Source organism: Armigeres subalbatus, chromosome 2, assembly GCF_024139115.2.
Source record: "Armigeres subalbatus isolate Guangzhou_Male chromosome 2, GZ_Asu_2, whole genome shotgun sequence".
Taxonomy (NCBI): Eukaryota; Metazoa; Arthropoda; class Insecta; order Diptera; family Culicidae; genus Armigeres; species Armigeres subalbatus.
Genome location: NC_085140.1, coordinates 381,880,570 through 381,896,799, shown reverse-complemented (window position 1 = coordinate 381,896,799; position 16,230 = coordinate 381,880,570).

Below are 16,230 nucleotides of genomic sequence, written 5' to 3'. Positions count from 1 at the left end.
TTCGTTTGAGAGTAAGTAAGGAGATGAAGTTTAATTTCGTCATCATCATCAATGTAATCAACCATCTTACCAAAAAGCACGTAGGAAAAAATGGTACAAAATGCATTCCTTTACTGATGTACTTTTACATTTACTCTGATGTACTGAATGCAAGCATAATTATGGCGTTATGGAACGCAATGGCCAATGATAATAAGAGGCACGCGGATTTGATCAAATTTTCAAATGGTTTGTCTTAATTTTTTATTCAAATAGTACAACACACACACACAGATTTGTGTGCAAGTCCCCTGTAGAAGTAAATTTTACTAGTAATAGAATTTGTAATGAAAATTGATAAGTTTACGAAAACCCCTATTTTTACAATCTATGATTTGTATGCAATCAGGTGCATTTTAGGTTGTTTTCCCTATTCAGTCGGCTATAAGCGGTGTCATAGGACTAGCGCATCGTCAACGTTTCCATCAAAAGAAGATTGTGTCAATATTGGTCTGCTGGCTGCAGCAGCAATCAAGCTTGATATAAAGTAGAAAATAAGAGAGGTACATTTGGGAGGTGTTGCGGGAATCCTAAATATGTATTGTTGATGAATTAATTCATTAAAATCTCACATTCACATCGTTGACTTATATTTATTTTAGCTTAACATGCAAAAAAGCGTTCCCAAATTCGCAAGATTGCATGGACATTGGTTACAGCAGCGTTGCCATGATCGCCGGTAACGATCGCAACGGAATATCAACAGCATTCATGGTGGCCTTCCGGTGTTGCTGTTCGCATTCTTTTTTTTTCTGCGGAGGTCTTACCAATTCGGGCTCTCCTTAGCTGACGGTGGCTGAGTTCGATTCCCGGTGCCGGTCTAGGCAATTTTCGGTTTGGAAATTTTCTCGACTTCCCTGGGCATAAAAGTATCATCGTGTTAGCCTCATGATATACGAATGCAAAAATGGTAACTTGGCTTAGAAACCTCTCGGGTAATAACTATAGGACGTAAATCGACGATTTCCCCTCCTGGGAAAATATGTTTTCAACTTTGCAGAAAAGATAAACATATAATAGGTATTTATAGAAAAAAATGGAAAAAATATATTTATAGAACATTTTGATCTCTTTGTGAAAAATACTTCTTTTATAATTGCAATTTTCGTTTTCAAAAGTGCTAATTTAATTTTGTTTTGTGGACTTTTCTTAAGGGAAGATCTATTAAATACGTAACGCTGAAATTGGACATTTTCGCCCCCCCCCTTTGTCACACTTTTTGTATAAAGCATCTGAAAATATAGGATCACGATTGGAATAAAGGATCACGATTGGAAGCTTGGAACATGTAACTGCAAGTCGCTAGGCTTCGCAGGCTGCGACAGGATAATCTACGATGAATTACATCCCCGCAACTTCGATGTCGTAGCGCTGCAGGAAATCTGCTGGACAGGACAGAAAGTGTGGAAAAGCGGGCATCGAGCGGCTACCTTCTACCAAAGCTGTGGCACCACCAACGAGCTGGGAACCGGCTTCATAGTGCTGGGAAAGATGCTCCAACGCGTGATTGGGTGGCAGCCAATCAACGCAAGGATGTGCAAGCTGAGGATAAAAGGCCGTTTCTTCAACTATAGCATCATCAACGTGCACTGCCCACACGAAGGGAGATCCGACGACGAGAAAGAAGCGTTCTATGCGCAGCTGGAGCAGACATACGATGGATGTCCACTGCGGGACGTCAAAATCGTCATCGGTGACATGAACGCTCAAGTAGGAAGGGAGGAAATGTATAGACCGGTCATCGGACCGGATAGTCTGCATACCGTATCGAACGACAACGGCCAACGATGCATAAACTTTGCAGCCTCCCGCGGAATGGTAGTCCGAAGCACTTTCTTCCCCCGCAAGAATATCCACAAGGCCACATGGAAATCACCTAATCAAGTAACGGAAAACCAAATCGACCACGTTCTAATCGACGGTAAATTCTTCTCCGACATCACGAACGTACGCACTTACCGCAGTGCGAATATTGAATCCGACCACTACCTCGTCGCAGTATGTCTGCGCTCAAAACTCTCGACGGTGATCAACACGCGTCGGAGTCGTCCGCCGCGGCTTAACATTGGGCGGCTACAAGACGGTAGACTAGCCCAAGACTACGCGCAGCAGCTGGAAGTGGCACTCCCAACGGAAGAGCAGCTAGGCGCAGCATCTCTTGAAGATGGCTGGAGAGATATTCGATCCGCCATTGGTAGCACCGCAACCGCTGCACTAAGCACGGTGGCTCCGGATCAGAGAAACGACTAGTATGACGGCGAATGTGAGCAGTTAGTTGAGGAGAAGAATGCAGCATGGGCGAGATTGCTGCAACACCGCACGAGGGCGAACGAGGCACGATACAAACGGGAGCGGAACAGACAAAACTCGATTTTCCGGAGGAAAAGCGCCAGCAGGAAGATCGAGACCGTGAAGAGACGGAGGAACTGTACCGCGCTAATAACGCACGAAAGTTCTATGAGATGTTGAACCGTTCACGGGCCACAGCCCGATATGTGTAAGGACATAAACGGGAACCTTCTTACGAACGAGCTTGAGGTGATCCAAAGGTGGCGGCAGACAACGGTAGCGGTATGGTAATGAACCTAAGAGCACGCGCGCAGGACATGCGACTTCCGGCTCCGAATCGACTTCAAAGCCGCATATGATACAATCGATCGGGACCAGCTATGGCAGCTAATGCACGAAAACGGATTTCCGGATAAACTGATACGGTTGATCAAGGCGACGATGGATCGGGTGATGTGCGTAGTTCGAGTTTCAGGGGCATTCTCGAGTCCCTTCGAAACGCGTAGAGGGTTACGGCAAGGTGATGGTCTTTCGTGTCTGCTATTCAACATCGCTTTGGAGGGACTAATACGAAGGGCAGGGATTGACACGAGTGGTACGATTTTCACGAAGTCCGTCCAGCTATTTGGTTTCGCCGACGACATTGATATCATGGCACGTAACCTTGAGAGGATGGAGGAAGCCTACATCAGACTTAAAAGCGAAGCTAAACGGATTGGACTAGTCATCAACACGTCGAAGACGAAGTATATGATAGGAAGAGGCTCAAGAGAGGTCAATGTAAGCCACCCACCACGAGTTTCTATCGGTGGTGACGAAATCGAGGTGGTTGAAGAATTCGTGTACTTGGGCTCACTGGTGACCGCCGACAACGATACCAGCAGAGAAATTCGGAGACGCATAGTGGCTGGAAATCGTACGTACTTTGGACTCCGCATGACGCTCCAATCGAATAGAGTTCGCCGCCGTACCAAACTGACTATCTACAAAACGCTTATAAGACCGGTAGTTCTCTACGGATACGAGACCTGGACGATGCTCGTGGAGGACCAACGCGCACTGGAAGTTTTTGAAAGGAAAGTGTTGCGTACCATCTATGGTGGGGTGCAGATGGCGGACAGTACGTGGAGGAGGCGAATGAATCACGAGTTGCATCAGCTGTTGGGAGAACCATCCATCGTTCACACCGCGAAAATCGGAAGACTGCGGTGGGCCGGGCACGTAGCCAGAATGTCGGACAGTAATCCGGTGAAAATGGTTCTCGACAACGATCCGACGGGAACAAGAAGGCGAGGTGCACAGCGGGCAAGGTGGATCGATCAGGTGGAGGACGACTTGCGGACCCTCCGCAAACTGCGTGGTTGGCGAAGTGCAGCCATGGACCGAGCTGAATGGAGAAGTCTTTTATGTGCAGCACAGGCCACTCCGGCCTTAGTCTGATGATAAAAATACTATTCTTGTTAATGAAAGACGGTCGGAAGACTATGAAACGACTATAATTTGCTTTTAGATGACCTACCTTTTCCTTTTTTTCGGAGCCAATGTAGTAAATTATAAAAACGTGATTCAATCTTAGGCTGGTTTCCAAGCCGACGAGATGAATCTTCAGAGCGCTGATTAGCTCCAGAGCGCTGATTAATTAGGAAAGAAGCGGATACGAATTTGGTGGATTTGCTGAACCCTCTGACTGATTAGAGCTCAGTGTAAAGGTGACATTAGGAAATGCCAAAACACAGTGAATCAGATCTCTGTACAAAAACGAATTCGGAACCCATAAGAAGAAGGAAAAATCAGTATTATCGTATAATCAGTATTAACAGTACTTATTGTTGAGTCGAAACTAATTGAGGGGCGCGCCTTTGAGAGTTGGTATAAGCCATTTCTCAAAGGGTATAAATAGCGGTACCTTAATCTGAAGAGGCCTTATATTAGGCTTGAGAAAATATCTGAATAAAAAACGACTACTTCATTTCTTCTCAATAGAAATGGAGCAGAAAGACATGCACTAAACAAATTACACGAGTATACTACAAAAGTTCAATGAAATGGACGCAGTTTTTTATCCCGAACTAAAAAAATAACAAAATGTATCAATACTTTACAAATTAATGATCTGCACGGTTATCTCGGATAAATTTTCGGTCCAGCTATACTGCTGCTAACCGCAAGTCGAGCACATATTGATATGGACGCCATATACAGATGTGCTCGACTTGCGGTTAGCGGCAGTATAGCACAGGAAGTGTTTTTTTTTTGTTAATGCTAGATCCGTACTGTAACAGAACTAGATATTGTTACTCGATTTTGTTTTTTTAGCCGTAACGTGTGTTCGAGACAGTCTTCAAAAGTTCCTTTGGAATTCGTTACATTGATGCAAAAACCAAGGAGCAGGAGAATTAATGGTCCCCATTTGTCAAGTGATCATTGCTTTGATGCACTTGCATCATTTTGGAAAATAGTGCATTATTGATTTGAAGCCTTTCATTGGATTCTAGGTTCTAGGGAAAGCAAACACGTGGTGCGTATTATTAGTAACCGGTTCGCTTTCCACTTCGTTGTTACGCCGCGAAGACGATTGTTGTTGACAACTGGATATTGTGTAATATTTAACGCAATTTATGCATCTGGTCTTCGAACGAATAATTTCAATTAATTATAAACACTTGCACATACCGCTTTCCTCTCCACTCTTCACCGACTGATTAGATTGATTTCTTTATTTTTGTGATCTCTTGAATCCTACAAAATCAATTATGTAGGGGAACGGTTCGGCATTTTATCTCATAGCTCCCATTTCGATCCCATAAAAAACAAAGCAATGTAAAGGTATTTGATTTGTTATTTATTTTTGTATTTTTTTTCAGCAGTGATCACGCATGTTAGCAAAAAGAATCGATAAGATTGGTGCTGTATTTTTCTATTTTGCGATCAGATGAATATATGTTCAGTGAGATGGAAAACGAAACAGTTCCCCTATGTATACCGAAACACCTTTGTTCCGTTTAGTGTGAACCAGTGATTATACTGCCGTGAATCGCATATCTGTCCCATTTTTTCTGGGTTTCCTATTCATTTTGGACAAATATGCGAAATTAGTTTTCTCTTGCTAATTATAATGTTCTAATCTATTTCTTCAATTTATTTTTTCTTTTATTAGATGGATCTATGCGAAAAAAAAATAAGGTAACATTTATACATAAGATAGAAGCCATAAAATAAATTCCATATATTTTCAAATATTTGCATATCCCTTGTCACCACGGTTGAGTGCTATTCCATGAATAACTTCACTACGTGGCATGTATATATTTATTTGCATTTAAATTCATACATTCGTAAACAATTTACAGGGCAAAGTCAAGTGAATAACCGAGTGTTCATTAAATGTATATATTTTATTCATTTTTTATAAGTTTCTTGTATTGCTCATATCGATTTCTCACTTATTTTCAGTTCTTATTGCGCTTTTTGCACTTTACAAGTTTTGAGAGAATTTTTTTTTTTACAGCCATCTTTTTCTCACACTCAAAACACAAAAAAGATTTCCCGTGTATATTATTTGTGTGTGAGTTTGAGTCAAATCATGGTGGAAATCGATTTAGTGTACACGCTTACATGGGACTATGGAGTAATGAGTTATAGTTAGGTAGATTTCAGTAACAAAATCGATCAACATGAAATGAGAGTGAGTGTGTGATGAGGAATCGAGCAAATCGCAATCTAAACATAACTCTTCAAATTGGTGAAATCTGCAATATATTATACTTTCACACAATTCATTCGTTATATTTATATTATTAAATTTTCATAGCGGAGACGAGCCAGCCTAGGGCTGAAAGTCTTCTTAATAAAGACAATAAAAAAAATTTCATGCCCGCTTTCGTTTGATAACTAAACATCCTGAACTGGAAAAAAAAATCAACCGCCTCATCTTTGGACTCTCAATTTCACACCACACCATTCAAATTCTACTTTTTCCATGATCATCATATTTCTTCAAATCATTTTCACAATATTCATTGAATTCACTACGATTTGTGGCTTTGTTCCGGCTCATACTCAAGAAAGCAAATCCTGCCTTACGAAACGTTTCTGGGTTATTGCGATAGCCAGTATTCGTTTGACAGCTTTCTATAAGCAAATTCTGTTCCTCATGACAACAATTTCATAAAACGATGACCTATCTAATGTTAGCTCATATGGATTTGACTGTATTTTTATTATCACAGTATAAATTTATCATCTCCAGATTTCAAACACATTCCTCACAAGGATTTCAGAGACATTAAAATCATCATATTTATTAAATTTTTGTATTCATTATAGTCTTTCTAATCAGGGAGCATCATCCATAAATTACGTAACGCTCTGAGGGGGGAGGGTGGTCGGCCGAAGTGTGACAATCCATACAACAAAATTTAATGATTCATACAAAAAGTGTGACATAGGAGGGAGGGGGGTTGAAAATTACCTATTTTTGCGTTACGTAATTAATGGATCTTCCCTCATGAACAAAATAGTTCATAGTATTTTATTCAGTAGTAGAGATAATAAACCATAGAGGAGGAATGTTGCTGTCGTCACAAAAACATGTTTAGGTAACAGCGATAAACCTTTAAAAAAACTAAATAATAATAATTTGTTTCTCATCGCGGATGGATGAATGTCTTGTTGGCTAATATATATTGGAATGCAATTTTATTATATTTGAATTATTTTAACAATAAAGAAACGTGTTTATAGTAGACATTGTGCATATTTTTATATACTGTGGTCACCATTTGCGCGGTTTGTTTTAGGTCATTGGGTTTAACCCGTTTCGGTCTGACCTAGAAATCGAAATTGAAACACGACATGATTTGACCATGGTGCCAATTAAGGGGGGGTCCTGATTTATTAAGGGGGGGGGGGTCCTGGGTCAGGTGCAGCCAAGAACGGGTCTTTTTTTTAAACCATTGATAAATGAACGAAAGTGCCTAGACTGTTGATGCAAACGTGGCCAATCATTATAGACCAGCATCAGAAGTTAGTTTTGATACAATTGAATCACCAGGACATGGTTCCGGATGTTCCGGGAACCTGGTTCTCTGGGGAAGTGGACACTTTTCAAGTGGTGTAAAACCCAGTCTTGCGACATATCAAACTTCATGGTTGAGTTGAGATGAGTTTTTGAGAGGTTTTGGACACATTTGCCACATCTGGAAGTGTTCCCGGGAACCTGGTTTCCTCAAGGAAGGTTTTAGACACATTGGCCACATCCGGAAGTGTTTTTGACTGCACCTGACCCAGGACCCCCCCTAATAAATCCAGCCGGATTGGCACCATGGTCAAATCATGTCATGTATCAAAAAATAGACATGATGACGCTTCTTCTCTGAAAATGTCATAGCAATCAGACGAAAAATGAGCCCACACGGGTTATTTCAATTTCGATTTTTAGGTCAGACTGAAACGGGTTAATGAATCGTTGAGATTACCCTACTGAACAAATAAGAAGAACAAATAATCCACAAACATTAAAGAAAAATCAGGTGTCATTCAAAAAGCTGTATGAAGTGGCATGGGTCTTAAAATTGATGAAATCCTTCGGCGTTCAAAGCGACCCAAGTGTATACATGAATAATAAGAATAACTCATATAATGTGTGTATTTATTTGACATTTTACTATTTAAACTTTTTGATCTGTAACCAAGCTGATTTCTTTATATAAATTTGGTTTAACCCTTTTTTTTCATAGTAACTGTAGATTTTCATTAAATTTTGCATCTTCTCTATTATTATTGTACTGTTTCAACAACCAAAAGCATATTCGGCATATTTTTAGACGGCTTATATAATCAATTTGGCGTATAAATAATTAAACTATTTCATACTATCAGGTAACTAGTGATTTATAATCAAAAACTTATTTCAGCTATGCCAAATTACTTTTGTTCAGCTTTTTTACATAAGTGAATGCTTTCTCTTGAAATCTCGTAGTGGGAAGGAAAGTACATCTTGACAAATATTTTTCTATGTTATCGGTTTCTAGTTCCATTTAGCTTGCAGGTTCATATACGCTTTCCTACGCAAGATTTTCTTTTAATGTTTTCAGCATTCATTCAGTAAACAGTTGTTTCTGATATATTTAAATCTTTTATGTCTAGAACTCAGCCCGCTTTTTTAATATTTATATTTCCGTTCATATTTGTTTAAATAGTTTTCTATTTACCACAATTAAAAACTTTCATGCTTATAGCGTAAATTACTACTTGGGCCTATGGACCCGGTTTCCGGCTCAATGCACAGAAAACTAATGATTTATACTGTTTGGAAGCCGTAGGTTTATGATTGATAATTTTTAAAAAGTCTCCCATTTATTTTTCACAATACTCAATATTTTTCAATCACTTGTTTTACTCCTAATTGATCCAATTGTAGAAAATAAAAATGTAGAATTCAAAATTTCGCTCTCCGATGCCACATCACTGAGCCGGAGTGATTGTTTCCACTTTTACAAAACGGTATCATCAAATAAACACTTAACTGAAAATCGTCACAGTGCTCGATACAATCATTGCTTCAAGCTTTTAATCACCACACCATAATGCTAAACACACGCACTTCAATCTTATCACTAGAACTAATATAAACATACCAGAATACATTTGAAAATGTATTCTCAAACCGAACAAAAATTCACCTCGGCCCAAGAACTTCTAGCCGCACCGTGCTGCCAAAAGGCCAGGATTATGAAAATGATCCTTCATCGTTAATAGGAAAACTGTCGAATACGTTGACGCTATCATGTTATTTATAATTCTCTGGATTTCAAAAGGTGAAAAATATTGCTCTTAAGTATTTGGAAGAAATTTTTGATGAGTATAAATATATCTTCTCAACCAAATAAAAATGATTATGAATAATACCAGCTGGCATCTTGTTGTCGTGAAACGTGCATATTTTTGTTTACGTCGCATTTTCTACCGTCCCAAGAGAGAATTAGAGTAAAATGTTGAGAGATTGAGTGAAATTTTGCTTAGGCCAGGAACTGGTTTTATGTATGCCGGAATGGCAATCGCTATGACTGAAATGAGTGCTGCACCTCGCTAATTTAAATCGAATAAAAGCTTTTTTGAACGATATTCAGCACGAATAGCTATTTTTAAGCAGAAGTGAACCCCATTGCAGTATTATACAGCCCACAAAATTCAGGAAAAGTTGCTTCCTGTCATAAATATCAATTAAATAATGCTGTCGTACGCATGTTAGGCCGGGAATGGGGTAAGAAACCCTATCAATATAATCATTAAATGATTTGATAAATTCGTATTCTATGACCATTTTAGGTGTTTGCCCGGAAAGCTATTGAATATATTATATTCTAAATATTAATAGTAAGATTATTTTATACTATTTTATGCATCACATTGCATATATCAAGGATTGTTTAAATATCGGCCGCCAGGGCCTATTTTATCCAATACAGGCCCGAGTTCCACTGACAGCGGTATTCTCAACCGCGATATTCTTTCCCACTCAGCAACATTCTGGACCGGTCCAAGCATTGAACTCGCCATCACCGGATTGGCAATCCTATGCCTTTGCTCACAAGGCTAACTGGAGATCCCATGAACGTCAAACGTCTAAAAAATTCAAATTGAAATTCCAAGCGTTTGGTTTCATTTAAAACGAAAATCATCGAGACAGATGAGTAAGAATGATGCACCATAGATGAGCTTTTTGCTTCTTAAAATCATTCAACGTATGTATACTCTTCAAGACCCTTTTGAGACCTTTGCATATCATTGCAACTCTTTCCTAGTTCTGAAGAGCTGATACGATTTGCATTCATCACCGGCAACCGTTCCTACCCGTCATGAGAAAACAATACTCAAAAACCAAATTGTGAGGAAAGTGAGCAAAAAAGTTTCAATTATAGCAGACAGCCTAACTAATAAAATATTTGTTCGCACATTTCGCTCATCTGTGATCTGCGTCGTGCATATACATTTCTTCTGGTTCTTTAAGTAGAAAATTATCAAAAAAATAGTAAGTTTCAACTAGAATTTCTATTCAGTTCCCGTTAATTTAGTCTTCCCGTCTCATAATGTTTGAATAATCATTTCTGACATATTATGCTGACAATCATATCTACACCCAAAAAACAGATCTTCCAATTATTGTATAAAAACGTGGCATATATAAATCTGTAAGGTTTTTATACAGAAATTATATTAAAATAATACAAATCTGTATAATTACAATACAACGATTGTATTAAAATCTTCCAAAAATTTTATATGCCCAATTATTATACAGTTTCTGTAAGGTTCTTATGCAGAACTGTATTAAAATCTGCCATCCGCTGGTTGGGAGTTACATTTAAATAGATTATTTAGATGTAAAATATTCTCCAAAAAAATCTGAAGGATATTGAACATACTGATCCACCGTCCTCTCCATGATAGTTTGGGACTGCAAAACATGTCAGCAATGTATCATTCGCACTTTGCCACGCGGAATCTCCGAATGTGCTGGCCAACCGCAGAGGAACGCGATACGAAGCTTCTAAACAGGCAACACATTGTGGAAATATCTTAGCTTCTTACGCTTGCAGTTCGCTACACCGTCTCGGTCTCTCCAATAAACCGATTAAGATTTCATCCCATTGTTTTCGAGTCCAGGTGAATAATTTAGTATCTGAGCTATATTTTGATAGAATTTGGATGGGAAGGTCGATAGAGTTTCCGGGAATTTTATTGAATTTTTTTTATTTCTTTTGAATTGAAGATCTGTAAATCCACGTCAATCGAATGGTCGAACTGAAGTAAAACGAGTGCAGTATGATAAAATACCTGGAACTCAGTATTGTTGTGCGAAGTTTTATCCCGAACTAAAGTTCTGCACTCATGGAACAGGGATATGTCAATCAGCAAAAATTTGCATCGCAATTCCAGATAGAGGTTTTTCAGACATTTAAATTGAACAAAAATTAAAACGCCCCTATGAAAAGAAGAAATTTTCCATGTAAAATTAGAAATAGAGAAGGCTTCCTTGGACATAAGATAATTCTCTAAAAAACTTTAAGAATATAATTTCAATTTTAAAACAAATTATTTAAAAGGTAAGAGTTTATAAGCCTACCTGGCATTACTTGCGTCCGGATTCCTCGCCGTGTGATTGTACCATGTTCCTCGGTATTGAGCTGGCTGAACTTACTAATTTTTGCCACGTTGGAAGGATACGATGGACTGTTCATGCTGATAAAATGCCTGCAACGCTGTAATGGCTCTAGCCTCTGGTCAGTAAAAAAACATGTTGAGCACAGCTGGTGCGATTTTAAGACAAGACACAGTGCGCGTAATGGATAAAGGCAAGCAGTTGCGAGCCGATTAATGTGGTATTGAAGTTTTTTTTTGTTAATGAATGGTTTGTTAGATAAATATGGGACGTATATGGAAATAGAAATATCAACTATTGAACCAGATTTTACAAAAATGATTGCTGAATGATTGGTTATTAATAAACCTGTTAACAAACTAAATACAATTATAAATCCAAAAGTTGTCACTCCTAAGCAAGCACGAAAAACAATCGACAATATCATTAGACGACCGGTTCTTTCGCAATCGACACGAAAACGAGCGAACAGAAACCGTTTAGTCCTCTCCAAGCCTGGCACCGACATTCTCCCCATTCGCGCGCGTTTCATAAATCACTCCGGAGATCGTCCAGATAAATGTAACTTTCGAGCACAGTTGAAGCCATCGTGCAAGCAAACAAACAGAGTGATAATTAATTTTCCAGATAATTTACTAAAAATGCTAATGCGAATAGTTGTTCCATCGCTGCCGCTTCGCCTGATGCTCCACGCAGCCTTTGGGCCACCACCGACCGTCTGCGCCGTTTCAGCAAGCCTCGCCCCTCTCGTAGCATAATTTGGTCCCGCGCGTTCGCGTTGCTACGATGATTTAACTGTAGTAATCATCATATTTTGAGATTAAATAATTAGATCGATAGCCGAGTGGTCGCGTATCCAGCTCATCGCCGCCGACATGGCAGCGATATCTTAGCTTGCTGAAGCACGCGGATACGAAGAATGTTTGTTTTCAATCAGTAGCTTTCTGATCCGATGGGTTTCGTGTGGTTCTGTAGTAGCGATGGATGACGGTAGGACCGGGATTCGAACAAAAACAAAGTCATAACTTTTGCATATTGCGTCTTCAATCCATAATTTGGTTGCGAGGGAAAGTTGCTTCTACTGTCTGCCAGCAGGAATTTGTTTATGCGAAACTGGTATGACTGTTCTTTTGATTTAGAAAAGACAATTATTATATCGTTTGATCTCGATAAGAATATATAAGACATAAAACATTGCTAGTATGTCAGTCGATCAATAATAGTTCGATACATGGAATATCTTGATAACCAGCTCAACAATTGATTCATGCGACATTAGCGTGGGTTTAATGTGACATGCGCCGACACTACACCTTGGTAAAGTCCCTGATAATGTCCGACCACTTAAACCAGAGGTTTCGATACATTTGGAATAGATTGAGATCGATTTTCCCAAATCACTTCCAGCGTATCATAGTAAGGTCTGCCGACGAGCAATTGAAGCAATCATCGCTGAAGACTATTTGACCCTCATAAATATTGTTCTCCATAATATCACACTCAGTGAGTCCGCTTTATCATTACCCGGAATTGAGTTAGTGTGTAACCTGTTAAAATGGAATATTGATAAGAAGGGAAATAGCTAAATCGGTCTTATACGAAGTGGAGACTTTTTAATACGCCGGATTGAAAAGTTCTTTGAGTACTAGCTCTCATAATTGAAACTTTCAATGTTTATCATATTTTATTTCCCTTGTATCAATTATGATGGATTCAACTATTTTGCAACTTGATATACCTACTTATTCTATTTTTTATAATTCAGCGAAAACAAAAGAGATCTGAATTAGCCCACTTGATGACTCAAAAGATGACATCGTGACGATAATGACATTCCCAGGCAAATGCTGTCGTTGATTGGATTTTCACGGCATTTTTTTTCCTTTTACCTCCCATCATCCTCAGACATACCAGTTATGAATCACAGCCCCTTTACCCAAACAATGATCCAAGCCGAGGCGATGATGCAGTGCAGTGTGTGTGCAAGTGCATAAAACCATTTTAGCTGCTGTCAGCACATTCGGTGCCAAAAATTGAACGTGAAGAAATGTGAAGAATTTTTGATTTATTGCTTCTTCTCCGAAGCCAGTCGCACCGAAAGCACGTACCAACACCGAGATTTGATGTCGTGTAAATTTGGGCCTTTCCTCCAACTTTCTTGGTGGACGGAAAACGGAGAAAACAGCTTCATTTGTAGCACTGCTGTAAGTGATCGCATCCAAAAAGCTCTCCGGTAGAACAGAGCCAAAAGTAAATACTTTACTCACCGAACAGCACTTCTCTTATTTATGGCCGTCTCGTTATCCTTTTTCCCGTCAGAATCGTGCTGAGCAAAAAAGGGCTACAAAGATGAAGTTGCTTCCATTTCGGTTCGGAACACCAGCGACGACCATCATCCAAGTGACGCTTTTCCAGATTCTGCTCCGGGGCGGGGTTGGATGGGTGGTCCTTGAGTAATATGGCGCAGCGCTCAAATGTCCGTGACCGATGTTGATGTGTCGTTTCAATTCCGGAGCAGTCGTCTTCAAGTTTCTCGCATAGTTTTTCCTTTATTTTCCATCCCTACTGCCACGGTGCTGGGCTTGCTTTCACCCCGTTTTTCTCTCGTTGCAGTTACTGCTGCCAGTCATAACAATGAAATACAATCGACAATTTAATTTTCTTGTAACTGTTATTGCTTTCCATGTTATTTTTCCTGCCACACACTATGACGGGAGTTTCTCAGTCAGTTTGGCGTGTGAGTGAGTTGCGCGCCAGTGGAGCTTTTTTGTTCTACTTTGTGTTTGTGCTTTTGCAGTTTGTTTGCACAAATTGTAGTTGTACTCCACAAGCATTTTCATAAATTATCTCGGGGCTCCATTTGGTCCAAGAGAATTTCCGTACAATGGTTAAGGGAAGATGATCCAAAAAGCTTTATTGATGTTTTACCTGATTTTTTGCCTTTCTCGTTACTAAGTATACGTAAGGGCTAAAGGATCACTCCAAAACCGAACTTTTGATAAAAGGCTCGGAGACCCATAGTGTAAGATACCAATCGTCTCAGCTCGACGAATTGGGGTGATGTCTGTATGTGTGTGTGTACAAAAAAAAAGTGAGACACACTTTTTTGTACTTAGCCTTATTCGAATTGCATTCGACGTGGAATCCTGTATTATTTTTCGCTATTGAAAATTGCGTTTCGGGATTATTAAAAAAAACATTGTTTTTTCTACATTGTTCCCAAAAGCCCCCCAAATTTCAAATTAATTTTTTTTTCCAAGAGCTGCTGTAATGCATTCAAATGAACAAAAATAAATTGCCTAGGATTGGTTTTCTAGTTTACTTATGAAGAATTCAACTCAGCGTCTTTTAATCGTCCACAGGTCATGTTTGTTAAGGGCCACCGGAAGTATTAGTGAAATGCACATTAGAGAGGTCATAAAACCAGCACATAAGCAATATGTATTCATTCATGCATTTCTAAATTTCTAAAAAAAATCCTTTAAAAAATGATTTTGATTTCTTTTAATGGTAGACCCTTGCGAAAAACAATGTTTTTGTAATAGTTTTAAATACAATGTTTTTCAAAACTGTTTCTGAACACTTTGATGCATTCAGATTCCAAAACAATTTATGATATGACAAATGAGTTTCAGTAAGTTCGAGAATAATCTGTGTTGAGATTTTGAATTTTCAGAATACAAAAAGGACTCTTTAATTCTTGGGAGCATTGTGGTACAAAGATTGACGTACGACTAAGTAGCAGTATGTATTGGACGTTGTTTGTAAGTATAGTTTGTGTGTGTACTAACTGCATGCCATTCACCCATTTACCGTTTTTTAAATTCCAAAGTTTCATGGAATTCAGAAGATAGAGAGTGGGCTTCGTTGCCGTGCGGTTAGCGACGTCAATCGTCTAGACGCACATGCGTGGAGTGGGGGTTCGATTCCCGCCCGGCAAGGATTATTTTTCGTAAAGCGAAAAGTTTTACACTGGGGCACTGGGTGTTGTGTCTTGTCTCTTCGGGGATCTGATGTTTGGTTGTGTTTTCGTAGTATAGATGCAGTCTCTTTTCTTCTGCTTTTCGATTATGGAACTGGACCGCACTTATCTCTTTCCTTCCCGTGATTACTCTTATGGCTGTCAGTGTGGAATTTTTAATGTTGGCTACGGAACAAGCTGTGGTGGAGGAGGGAGCGGGTCATTTGGCATAAAGTAATTTGGCATAACGCCATTTGGCATAAGGTCATTTGGCATAAAGGCCATTTGGCATAACGGTCATTTGGCAAAACGGACATTTGGCATAATTGTAACCAACGTCAAAAGTGAGGGTCTTTTGGCATAACGGACATTTGGCATAATTTTTCTTTGCGTTCGCTAAATGGTGACTAAGTAGTGCGGAAAACACACCGGAATAGTAAATATAACACCCGTTGATAACAATATTAAAAAGACATTGTCCTCTCGTGGAAAGAATGCATTTGCAATGCAATGCAAAAGTAGGCGCATGCCCGGATTAGAGCAGTGGTGGATATAATCCCCTCTTTAAAAGAAGGCGTGTTGCCGGATTATGGCAATGAAGGATGTGATCCCTTCTTTAAAAGTAGGTTCTTGATATGATCTCTTCTTTAAAACTAGGCGCTTGCCCGGATTAAGGTCATGGTGGATCCGATCCCTTCTTTAAAGGTAGGCGCTTGCATGAATTATGGCAATGGATGATGTGATCCCTTCTTTAAAATTAGGCGCTTGGCCAGATTAT